We start from the raw sequence: 11,873 nt of genomic DNA, 5'->3' as shown, positions 1-11,873 counted from the left end.
GCAGCTGTGGGGAGTCCGGTCAGACACGAACTTCACACATCTGTTATTTACTAGAAGTGAGATGATGGACTAGTTAACTATACCTAAGTTCTATGAGCTTGTTTACTCTAAAAACCAACCATTCCCTAAAGTGGTTTATGGATGCTGATAAAGATTTGTGTAAAGTGCCTGGCTAGATATTCAATAAATGTTAATTTCCCAAGCCTAAGTATACATCCATCACTAAGTTTTCCAAACTCTTCCACATCCTGGAGAAAGTTTTCTCCTAACTATTTGGAAAAGTGGAAATGATTCTCCCATCCCACTCACCCCCAACAGTAAAACACTCCATTTCCTCTATTCACCATGCCATTAATGCTTTATAATTATGGTTTTGTCTAATTTTATAACCCCTCTCCTCCCCCTCCCCCACTGTATTAATTACATTTTTTATTTTCTGTGTCTTATGATGTTTTGACATCCTAAAAATCCTGCTGGCTGGGGAGAGACTGCCCCCCTCCCCTCAGGACTAGCTGCTTCCTAAAGATAGCAAACAACTTACATGGACGCACCTCTCATATGCAAGCCAACCACCCCCTTTATCTAACTGTCACACACCGAGCCACTATTTCCCCTGCCTAAATTGTCTCAGGGCTAGGTACCAGGCAATGAGAGAACACCTCTATATCCCAGAGCCCACCATTTATTGTTCAAATTAGCCAATCCCAAGCTGTTTACTCTGCCCTGCCCAGTGCAAACTCCAATAAAGGCTCTGGCCTAAATTTGCCTCTTGCTCCTGCTTCTGCCTCCTGACCCAAACCTGATGCTTCCACTGGGAACCTTCACAGTGTCGTGTGCCCCTTTCTCTAGGGAAATGTAATAAAAATCTTCTTTCAATGGCACTGATCTTGCCATGTCGTCACTCAGTCACCTTCATAAACTAAAATCCCACAGGTAAAATGAGAGCCACCCAGCAAAAACCAAAAACTAAAACAAATCAAAACAAAACAAAACGCTCTGCTTACATCTCTGTATTTCCAAACTATTTATGCACATATTTAGAGCGTTAATTGAACTGGATTCAGGTCAGTTGTTCCCTGTTTGTCTCTCTCACCAGGCTGTAAACTCTCAGTCTTTTTCATCCTTGTAACCCCAAGGCCTTTCTACAACAAGTAGAAAGTTTAAGTTCAGGTTGAATGGATGAAGACAGAACTGTCATTTCTGTTTACAAGGGAACCTTGCCTGTTGATATAGGTAAATGCTTATAAAGGCATTTGATTCTAATTCATGTTTGTCTATTTCTCCCTCAGATGGGCTACTTTACTTGTTTTAAATCGAAAAACTGGTAGGAGTTTCAAGTAGACTGCATTTGCTTCTGCTATCCTATGGCATTTTCCTTCCCTTTGGACTTGGCCCAGTTATGACCTAATGAGAAGAACAGAAGTGTGAAGTTAATCTACCATGGCCAGGATTAAGGTGAGGCAAGATTTGCGCTCACCTGGGGCACAAAATTTAGGGGAGTACCAAAAACCCAATAATCAAGATGATGCTAATATTTTAATACAATACTTTAAAAAAATTAATGCAAAAACCCATGATGAACAAAATCTTAAACAAAAACGAGATCCCACAGTGCTATGCAAGCCATATTGGAGCCTAAGGCAAAAGGAAAAATATATGTTTTTATGTCTTTTCAAATGGTTATTTTTTTCCTATAAGGCCAGGAGGGGGTGCTCAGGCAGGGGACTTGCTTCTCCCATGTGGCAGGGCTCAGAGCTCTTGCCATCCTTGGGGAGTGGCATCAGGTTGCTGGCGCCTGCTGTGACAGCCCACACCTCCCTGGGGAAGTGGTCCCAGCCCAGGCTCCATTTCTCTCCCCAACATGGTAGGAAGCAGGTAGAGGAAGCTGGGGGAGCAATGTAGCTGAGCAGGACCCAGGACAGCCCTTTCCTGGGCTGTGGCTTCCTGTTACCACCCCCCATACCCCTAATCATGGCTGGAAAGGGGTAGGAAGAGGAAGCCGGGACTTGGCTATTTGGGTCCCCTGGGCTAAGGTTGAGGGTGAGGACTCCATAGCCTTTGTGCCTTGGTGGGAGAAACAGTTTCTCTGAGTCTGCTAATTGTTTTGGAAGCTAGTCTCTAAAGGGCATGGAAGGATTTCACCAAAACAGAATTTGCTTGCCATTAATATTCCTATGGCAGATCAGAAAGCACAAGGTTCTGAAAGAAGAGTTCATGTGTGGCATAAAAAAAGAGATTTCTCTATTCTCTCAGGAATAGAGATAATACCTGAGAAATAAATATACTTACATGTTCTCTTTAGAAGCCCAGTGTCGCCTTCACTGGAAAGCAGTTTTTAGCGCACAATGCCTACCTCCTTACACATGATTACACCTTAGCTTCAAGGTTCCCATTGGCTGTTTTGGTAAATCCCTCAGACATTCATTCATACCTTATCACATGCAGGGGTCTGGGCTCAGGACTGGAAGGGATCAAGACACAGTGCTGTTCCTGCTTTGATGCAATTACTCTTTAGAAGGTGAGAGATACACCTGTTTGCTCGGGGAGAGACAAATCCACATGGCCCTGCAGTCTGTTTTCTCCCTCGTTTTCATGGTTTAGCAAGTAGCTGCATCAGCAGATCTGAGTTTGCTGGCAAGCAGGACAGACAGCAGACACTGAGCTTTAGAGGCGCTTGCTAAATGGTGTAAATGGTGGCCAGGGGCCCCCCATGTGTAAAACACCATAGTTTAGGGTCCTTCTCTATTGACCACTCTCTGGGATGTGTCCAGTCTTCTTCTGCCCAGCCTAGGTGCGCCTCCCAGTGGGACAATGAAAGCTGTGAATTGGGATGGGGAGGGAGGTGGGGTGGAGTGGGAGTTCACGTGCATTCTCCTCCTTCTCTGCTTGTAGACCCACCCTGAACATTGTGTGTTGACACTGCATGGCCTTGGTGGCATGCGTCCTGGGCCCATGAATAGCAGCTGCACAAAGGTCAGACTCCACTTTGTCTCATGCTCAGTGTTTTGGGAAAGGGCCTTGACCATTTGGGCCTCTCGGGCAGGAAACATTCTCAGGGGGTCCTGGCAGGTTGTAGGGCAGGCCTGGGACTGGACCATGCAACCCTTGGTGTCAGCTCTCCTAGTTGTGGTGAGGCAGATGAGGCGGTGGGAGGACCAGCATGGGACTGCCTGACACCAGCTCCCCCAGACAAGTGCGTCATCCAGAAGAAAAACCGGGCTGCAAGGCTGCTGGTGATTGGTCAAAAGGAGGGCCTCTGCAGAGCCCAGGAAAATTCAAAACTATGCGTATGCTTCACGGCTGAAAGCAGGGAGAAGAATAAAATTACAGGGTGGTAGGGAGGTTAGGGGCTGTCAGTGCTTCTCAGAAAGGCATCCAGCCTGATGGGTTGATGCAAAAATCTGGAAGGGATTTAACTGTTTCTGTGGAACAAAAACACAGACAAACCCATGGCTAATGAGAAGCCTAGAATGAAGGTAAGATTTAAACGCACAGTTCCAGCAGTCACACAAACAAGGTTCTGGGACTCCTGCTCCTCCCGTAGGCAAGACTTTAAATATTCCTGAATTTGCTGAGCATATGTCTGTTGTTTTGTTTTGTCTGGAACATGCTTCTTGATTTCTTGCAATCTGTATAATTAATATGAATTTTCTGGACACATGGTGAAAGGACCTGCTTATTGGATGCAAAGTGTCCCCTATTGGTGGCTTCTAATATGGTGAATACTGAAGGTGTGGCCAAGAATGGCCTGTAACCCCAAAGCTTACCAAGATTGCATCATGGAAACAACAGCTCCTCCCAGGGACAGAGAAAAATGCAGTATGTTATACAGGTCAGGGAGCCAAATACCGCCATCCAATTCAATAGCCTGCAGGGCTGGGGAAGCCACTAGTGTTTGGAGTCTTATGGTGTCCTTTGGAGGCTTATGCAGGTCAGTTTGTCCACTGTTGTTCCTGTAGTGCCTGACAGACATCATAAGAGTGGCTGAACCAGTGATGCTTGGTATGTGGGCTTGGATGGGCCAGTGTTTTTTTTTTGGTGGGGTGGCAGGATACTTTCCAGGAAGAAAGAAGGGAAAATTCAGTCTCTGACCTATGCTCATCTCTGTGCCCTGGGAGGCTGATCTCTATGACCTCCTTCACCTGAGTTCTCTTGTCATCTGGCTCTGGTGGGTTTCAGCCAATGGAAAGCATTGGTCGGCAACTGAGAAGGGGGGGAGAAAAGAGAAATTAGGGTATTTCTCTGTGTAGACCAAACTTTTTGGTGCCCTCTTTGAAGTCTTTGGCTTGTCCCGCTATCGTAACACTATTCCTTCCCATTGCTCTTTCAGGCTTGGAGACATCTCCCCCCTGTTTACTAATCCCTGGGCACCTCACCATCCCTTATTGGTTCCCTCATCCTGCTCATACCTCTTACGTGATCTCCTCATTGAATTCTGTTCAGTAATGTCCCTTTGAAAGTTTTGTCTGTTTTGTTGTAAGACCCTGACTGATATCATTTGCCTTCACCCACCCAGGCAAGCAGTACTGTAAGAAACTCCCCAGTACATGATCAGTGGGTTGAACTCAGGCTAAAACAGTGAGAACTGCTGCTTGGGGCCAAACATTCCACTATATTGATGACACAAGCACTGAGTGTACTTCCTGCATTCCATCATGTCCCATCTTGGAAAAGTTGATGCGTTCAAAAACTTTTGGAGGTGATGGATATGTTTATTACCTTGATTATGGTGATGGTATCACAGGGGTACGTATATGTCCAAACTCTTCAAAATGTGTACAGTAAATATGTGAAACTTTTGGTATATATCAACTATACCTCAATAAATCTGTAAAACAAAAAAAAAAAAAAGAAGAAGAAATGATTCTGCCACTCATGGGAGCTTCTTGGGTGCTAGCCATGGGAATGGAGGCCCAACCCCTGATTGGCCTATTTTAGAAACAAGACTCTCCATACCTAGGAATTTCACTACAGCCTTTATATACCAGACAAACAACTGCAGGTGGGGAGGGGCCACATGTGGCAAGAAGCCTGGAAAGTGATCCAGTCATCAGTAAAGCAAACCTGTGCTGGAGGCCTCCTCTCCTATCTCCTTCCCACTCATGGAATCACAGATATCAGTGTTCAATCTCAAAACAGGCTATAGACTGTGGAAATGGGACTCTGCTTTCTCATCAGCCAGGTCTACAAGAACTTCCTTCTGTTGCCAAGCCTGAAGCTAGCCCATTCTGGAAAAACAGACTGTCAGTGAAAAGAAAATGACTCTGCCACCTGACATTCTCAACTTGCATTGAGTCCTATACCATCTGAACTGGAATACCCAGAAAGTTCTGTAGTGATATAGAAATGGTCCCTCCAGTCAAGGCCCAAGCCTGTTTCCTGATACCTCAGCCAACTTCAGGAACAGGTGGCTGCCCACCCGTTAGACACAGAGAGGCCCACCTACTGTTAAACCTAAGCAGTTGGCTCACTGGGGACCTCTTCAACAAGACTTCCATATGACAAAAAACATGGCTCACTGATGAAATAGCTTGCTTCTGAGATGGGCAAACCCCATGGAATGCCACAGCCGTAAATTGTGGAGTTCAGCACTAGACATGCTGAACAATGGGTTAAACTTCAGATGCTATTCTTGGCTGTAGGGCACACTGCCCCAAGATGGACAGAAACAAACCTTTACACAGTGTGTCCATTAGGGTCCTCCAAGAAACAAATGCTGGGATAGGATTAGATTCATGAGCGATGCACTGCAGTTGTGAGTGGGGGTTGTGAGGGATAAAAAATAGGGAGTGAGAACAGGCAGAAAGAGCCTCAGACCATGATGCAATTCTGATGCTTGGGAAAAGAGAAGGTGGAGGAAAGAGGATTGGGAAGGAAGAATCTCAGACTGGACTGCAGCTCTGAGAATGTCTCAACCAGGCCGATGGAGAGTCCTTGAGCCAAAGCTGCCCACTAGAGTAGTCCAGAGACCCACAGGATTGGCCTGCACTAACACCCCATTATGGTCAGGCCTGGACTGGGAGCACCCCAGAGGAAGTGTGACCTTGATGCAAAAACATTGTGGGTATCAAACTGGAGTTGTCAGTTAATGATGCTACCTGCAGCAGGAGATCTGAGCTATTTCCATGGCTGTCACACACAGAACATCCCTAATGGTCTAGCAATTGGTCAGGCCATTGGGCCACCCAAAGACTGAATTAATAGAGGCATACCAAAATGGGGCATCCCCTGTGGACATAGTTATGAAGTGGCAAAATCTAGAGGAAAACAACCTACTTAAAAAGACTGATGAAGCATATATGGGCTTTGTGTCTATCCATGGCAGCCCAACCTGCTTTCTTGAGTGATCATTAACTTACAGGGTTTTTTTTTTTGTTTGTTTGTTTTGTTTTTTTTTTTTTACTTAAAATCTCCTAGTGGGATTAACTATTTAATCACTTACTTTGGCCCTTTACTCTGTCCCTATCACGAACATATCAGAGCAGGTAACTCAGCGGATACTCAGAGTCTTGAAGTCACCATATTTAGCACACATACCCATATACTACCACCACCACCACCATCACCACCTTCAACAACAACAAAAAACAAAAGAAAAAAAAAGGCCACCAGGAAACCTAGTTAAATTTGAATGATTTCTAATTGCTTACGTGCATATACATTGAAATAAAAGAAAAATATCACATGGGACATATTTATACTAAAATATTATTCATTCTCTATCTGAAATAAATTATAACTACATAAGTGACCTACCTGTTTCTTTAATTATATTTCCCTGGTGATTTGGGTCTCCCTAACATTTCTTTGTGTTGCAGAATTTGCATGTATAAGTCCTTGAATTTACAATCTGTTTCATTTACATTGTAAAATAGTTTCTACAGTGGTCACATCCAGCTTATTTTGTTCTTTTGTCTACTGAACGTCCATTAATGAGAAAATACGCTCAACAATTGCATTGTGAGCTGGTGTGCTGACGTGTAATGGCTGTCACCGACTGGCTCAATTTCAGAAGTTTGGGGGCTATCTGTGATTTGTTAACTTTCCATAGTGTGGGTTATTGGAGTGAGGCTGTCATTGACTGGTTGATTTTCAGAACACAGGTAATCTCTAATTAGTGGTGGTTTCTTGTTCATGACTTGGGACTTTGATCAAAGAAAAATCTTTCTCTTTCTTGAGGATAAGAAGAATCAGTACTTTAATTCTCAAACCTCCTTTTTGGTCTCTTCTAAGTCAAACCTGCAGGACAGACCATGTGGGACTGTCCATAACTATATTTGTGGAGGTACGATTTTCAGCTGTGTTGCATTTAAGTGACTTAAGCTTCAATTACTATAGCAAAAAAATACTCTAACTGCTGATACTTGGTAATTTATTGGAAAAGAAAAGCTGTCTAGAGGGCATTGAAGGCATTGGGGCAAAGTCAGTACAGAATACAGAGCACAATCATTAAACACAAGACATGTCATATAGAGGAGTCCGGGCAACCCTACTCGAAAGGGTACCACTTGATTGGTATTGGACCTTTGACAAGGACAACTTCACAGCTAGTGATTTGGATCCTGAAATGGCATCCTGGGGCTGGGGATCAGAGTGCCTAAAGACCTCCGGAGAGAGACATGCAGGGGCTGGAAAACAGCAAGAGACTCCTCCGCCCCTCCTTCCTTCCAGTCTCCTGCCAGTGCTTCCCAATAGGCAGTGCCTAACAGGGATCCAGCTTGCAGAAGCATCAGGGAAGTGTCATTTTCAGTCTTACAGGCCCACCATCACTGAATAGGAAACATAAGGGCAGCCACAAGCTAAAAGACCAGAGGTAAATAATTAACACAAGGAAGAATTAGTCAAGAAAAAAAAAAAGCATCCAAATCAGAAAAGAAGTAAAATTATCTCTGTTTGCTGATGACATGGTATTATATATAGAAAACACTATAGCCTCCACCAAAAAAGTGTTAGAACTAATAAGTTAGTTCAGTAAGATTTCAGGATACAAAATCAATATACAGAAATCAGTTGCATTTCTATACACTAACAACAAACTATCAGAAAGAGAAATTCAGAAAACCATCTCATTCACAATAGCATCAAAAAAGATGAGATACTTAAGAGTAAATTTAACCAAGGAAGTGAAAGATCTGTACACTGAAAACTATAAAACACTGATGAAAGAAATTGAAGAAGACACAAATAGATGGAAAGATAGTTCATGTTCATGGATTGAAAGAATTAATATTGTTAAAATATCCATACTACCCAAAGTGATCTACAGACTCAATGCAATCCCTAGTAAAATTTCAATGGCATTTTTCACAAAAATAGAACAAACCTAAAATTTGTATTGAACAATAAAAGGCCCTGAATAACCAAAGCAACCTTGAGAAAGAAGAACAAAACTGGAGGCATCACATTTCCTGATTTCAAATTGTATTACAAAGTTATATTAATCAAAGCATTATAGTATTGGCATAAAAACAGACACATAGATAAATGGAACAGAATAGAGAGTGCAAAAATAAACTAATGCATTAGTTAATTAACTAATGGTCAGTTATCTTTAACAAATGCACTAAGAATATACAATAAGGGATAATAGTCTCTTCAAAAAATGGTTTTGGGAAAAGTAGATATCCCCATGCAAAAGAATGAAACTAGACCACTATCTTACACCATACACAAAAGTCAACCAAAAATGGATTAAAGACTTAAAGGTGAAACTGTAAAACTCCTGGAAGAAAACATAGGGGTAAGCTTTTTGACACTGGGCATGGCAATGATTATTTGGATTTGTTATCAAATCAAAGGCAACAAAAGCAAAAGTAAGCCTGTGGTACTACATCAAACTTAAAAGCTTCTGAACAGCAAAGGAAACCAAAAAAAAAAAAAAAATGAAAAGGCAATGTGTGGAATAGGAGAAAACATTTGCAAGCCATATATCCAATAAGGGGTTAATATCCAAAATATACAAGGAACTCATACACCTCAATAGCAAAAAACCAAATGATCCAATTAAAAAATGGACAAAGGACCTGAGCAGACATTTTCCCAAAGAAGGCATACAGATGGCCAACGGGTACATGAAAAAGTGCTCAACATCACTAATCATCAGGGTAATGCATATCAAAACCACAATATAATACTACCTCACACTTGTTAGGGTGGCTCTTATCAAAAAGACAAGCAATTACAAATGCTGTCAAGGATGTGGAGAAAGGAGAACCCTTGTTCACAGTTGGTGGGAATGAAAAGTGGTGCAGCCACTATGGAAAACAGTACGGAGGTTCCTCAAGAAATTAATAATAGAACTATCCAGCTATCCCACTTTTGAGTAAAAATTCAAAGGAAATAAAATCATTATCTCAAAGAAGTATCTGTAATCCTATAGTCATTGCAGCATTATTCATAATAGCCAAGGTATGGGAACAACCTAAGTGTCTATAGATAGATGAATGGATAAAAAAGTGCAGGGTATATAATGCAGTGGACTATTATTCAGCCTTAAAAAAAGGAAATCTTACCATTTGCGACAACATTGATTAACCCTGAGGGCATTATGCTAAGTGAAATATGCCAGACAGAGAAAGACAAATACTGCACGGTATCACTTATATGAGAAATCTAAAAAAAAAAAAGGTTGAATTCATAGAAACAGAGAATAGAATGGCTGTTGCCAGGGGTTGAGGGGTGGGGGAAGTGAGGAGAGGTTGGTAAAAGGGTACAAACTTTCAGTTATAAAATGAATAAGGTCTGAGAATCTAATGTATGACATGTTCATTATTGTTGATAACACCGTATTGTATAATTTGCTAAGAGAGTAGAATATAAGTGTTCTCACCAAAAAAAAATTTTTTTAAAGGTGGATTTGTAAGACGTGTTCATTAACTTGATTGTGGGACTCCTTTTGCCATGTATATCAAGCCAGCATGCTGTACACTTAACTACAGTTTTGTCAATTATACCTCGATAAAGCTGAAAAAAATAAAATAGGAAAGATAAAAAATAAACACAAATATAATAAAAAAGAAATGCATAAATATTTTAAAGGATTCTCCTTATATTATTGTACAACTTGTATTTTTGGAACAGATTGTAAACTTTTTTCCTTCTTAGGAAACATTCATCTACATTATCATTATTAATGACTAAATGTATGTTCCTTAATATGAATGCATCATATTTTACTTAATCTCCTATTATGAGACATAGACAATTTCCAATTTTGTTATAATAAAAGCATTGTGATAAATATCCTTGTACATTCATTTTTGTGAATTGTTACAGTTACGTTCATAGCATAAATCTTAGGTTTGGAATTGCTGGGTCAAATTTACAAACTTTTAAATAGTTTGTCACCTATTTCTAAAGGACTCTCAAAATAGGCTACAGACAAAGCACTGAGTTCAAGGTATAGAAGTAGTACAGACCCACATTCTCTGACCCAAATATAGTAAAATCAGAAACAAATAATAAATGTATATTCTCAAAGCCCCACCAGTTTAGCCTCAAAAAGCAAATAAATGAAAATGTCCTCTAAAAACCTCTTTGGTCAAAGAAGAAATTAAAGGAGATATTACAGAATTATTTGACAGTAATGACAATCAGAATGACATATAATAAAATTTTTTATTTTTCTGCCAAAACTTTACCTAGAAGCAAATTAAAAACCTTAAATATTTTCTGTATTAGACAAGGAAGAAAATATTTATTTATATATATATATAAATTAAGGAAAAGTATAATGGAAAGAATTAGGAATAGAAAATAGTGGAATTGACATGTCAGTTCCATATCTTGCTCTATGTGTGTGTAAGTGTTGGTGCATTTCTGTGTGTGTGTGTATTCACATGTGCTCAAAGGAGCAGGGAGCACCATGGAATCTTCCCACATTTTGCTGACAGTTCAAGAGACAAGAGAAACCTGACCTCACTTGCAGTGAGATTAACTGGGATAATGTCAGTGTCAGCAGAGCGTCATGAAGGCACAAATGTGGAAGTGACTAATTTAGCAGTGGGCGGGTCAGTGAAGGAAAGCGTCCTAAAAAATGTGACAGCTGAGTTGAACATCATGGGATGGTTCAGATTTTGCCAAGTAAAATGCTTGTAGAGAGAAAATGAAGCCTAGATGTGTGACTGTTTTCAAGGAGCTAGAATTTTTTTCCATGCCTAATCCCATTCATGGGATTATTAACGATGCAGCCTTATCATTTTTAATTATATGCTTTCTTTTAAAACTGTGATTCTTTTGATTGAGGTCATCTATTTTTAGAGCCTGGTTTATATTATTAGTAATTACGGCAGAAAATGAACTTCATAGAAATTAAATGTCTTTTTGTTTCTTATCTGTACTTAGCTGATGAAGTTAGCATGCAAAGATATATTGAAAACCTACTTTACCCTATGAAAAGGACATGTTTCAAGGATCTAAATGTGGTCAAGGAATGCAGTCTGTTAAACCGTATGGAAAGCTTTTCATTAATTTTAAATTTTTAAGGAATTTATCTGTTGGGTATACCATGACTAAGTTACAGTATTTTATATACTAAGTATGTAATGGGAAAAATGAGGTATATAGAACTTCTTTTTCCTGAAAGATATACTTTTTACTGTCCTTGTTGTTATGAGTGTTTTCAAAGATCAAACTTATAAATTCAGTTGAGTCCTTTTTGGGGGGAAAGAAACAATGTTATCATGGGTGTGTGTGTGTGTGTAAAATCAAGGAGAAAGGTGTAAAAAGATATATTTTTTCAAGTGGCTTCTCTGGGAATGGAGACAGGGATGTTGTAGAAAAGGTGAGTGAGGAAAATAAGAGGGCATGAAGGGAGACAATTATTTTATTTCTTTTTATACATTTGTATTGTTTTGTTGTTACAGTGATAACTG

The sequence above is a fragment of the Mesoplodon mirus genome, assembly GCF_964341445.2.
Source record: "Mesoplodon mirus genome assembly, chromosome: 7".
NCBI lineage: Eukaryota > Metazoa > Chordata > Mammalia > Artiodactyla > Ziphiidae > Mesoplodon > Mesoplodon mirus.
This window is presented reverse-complemented; position numbering follows the sequence as displayed.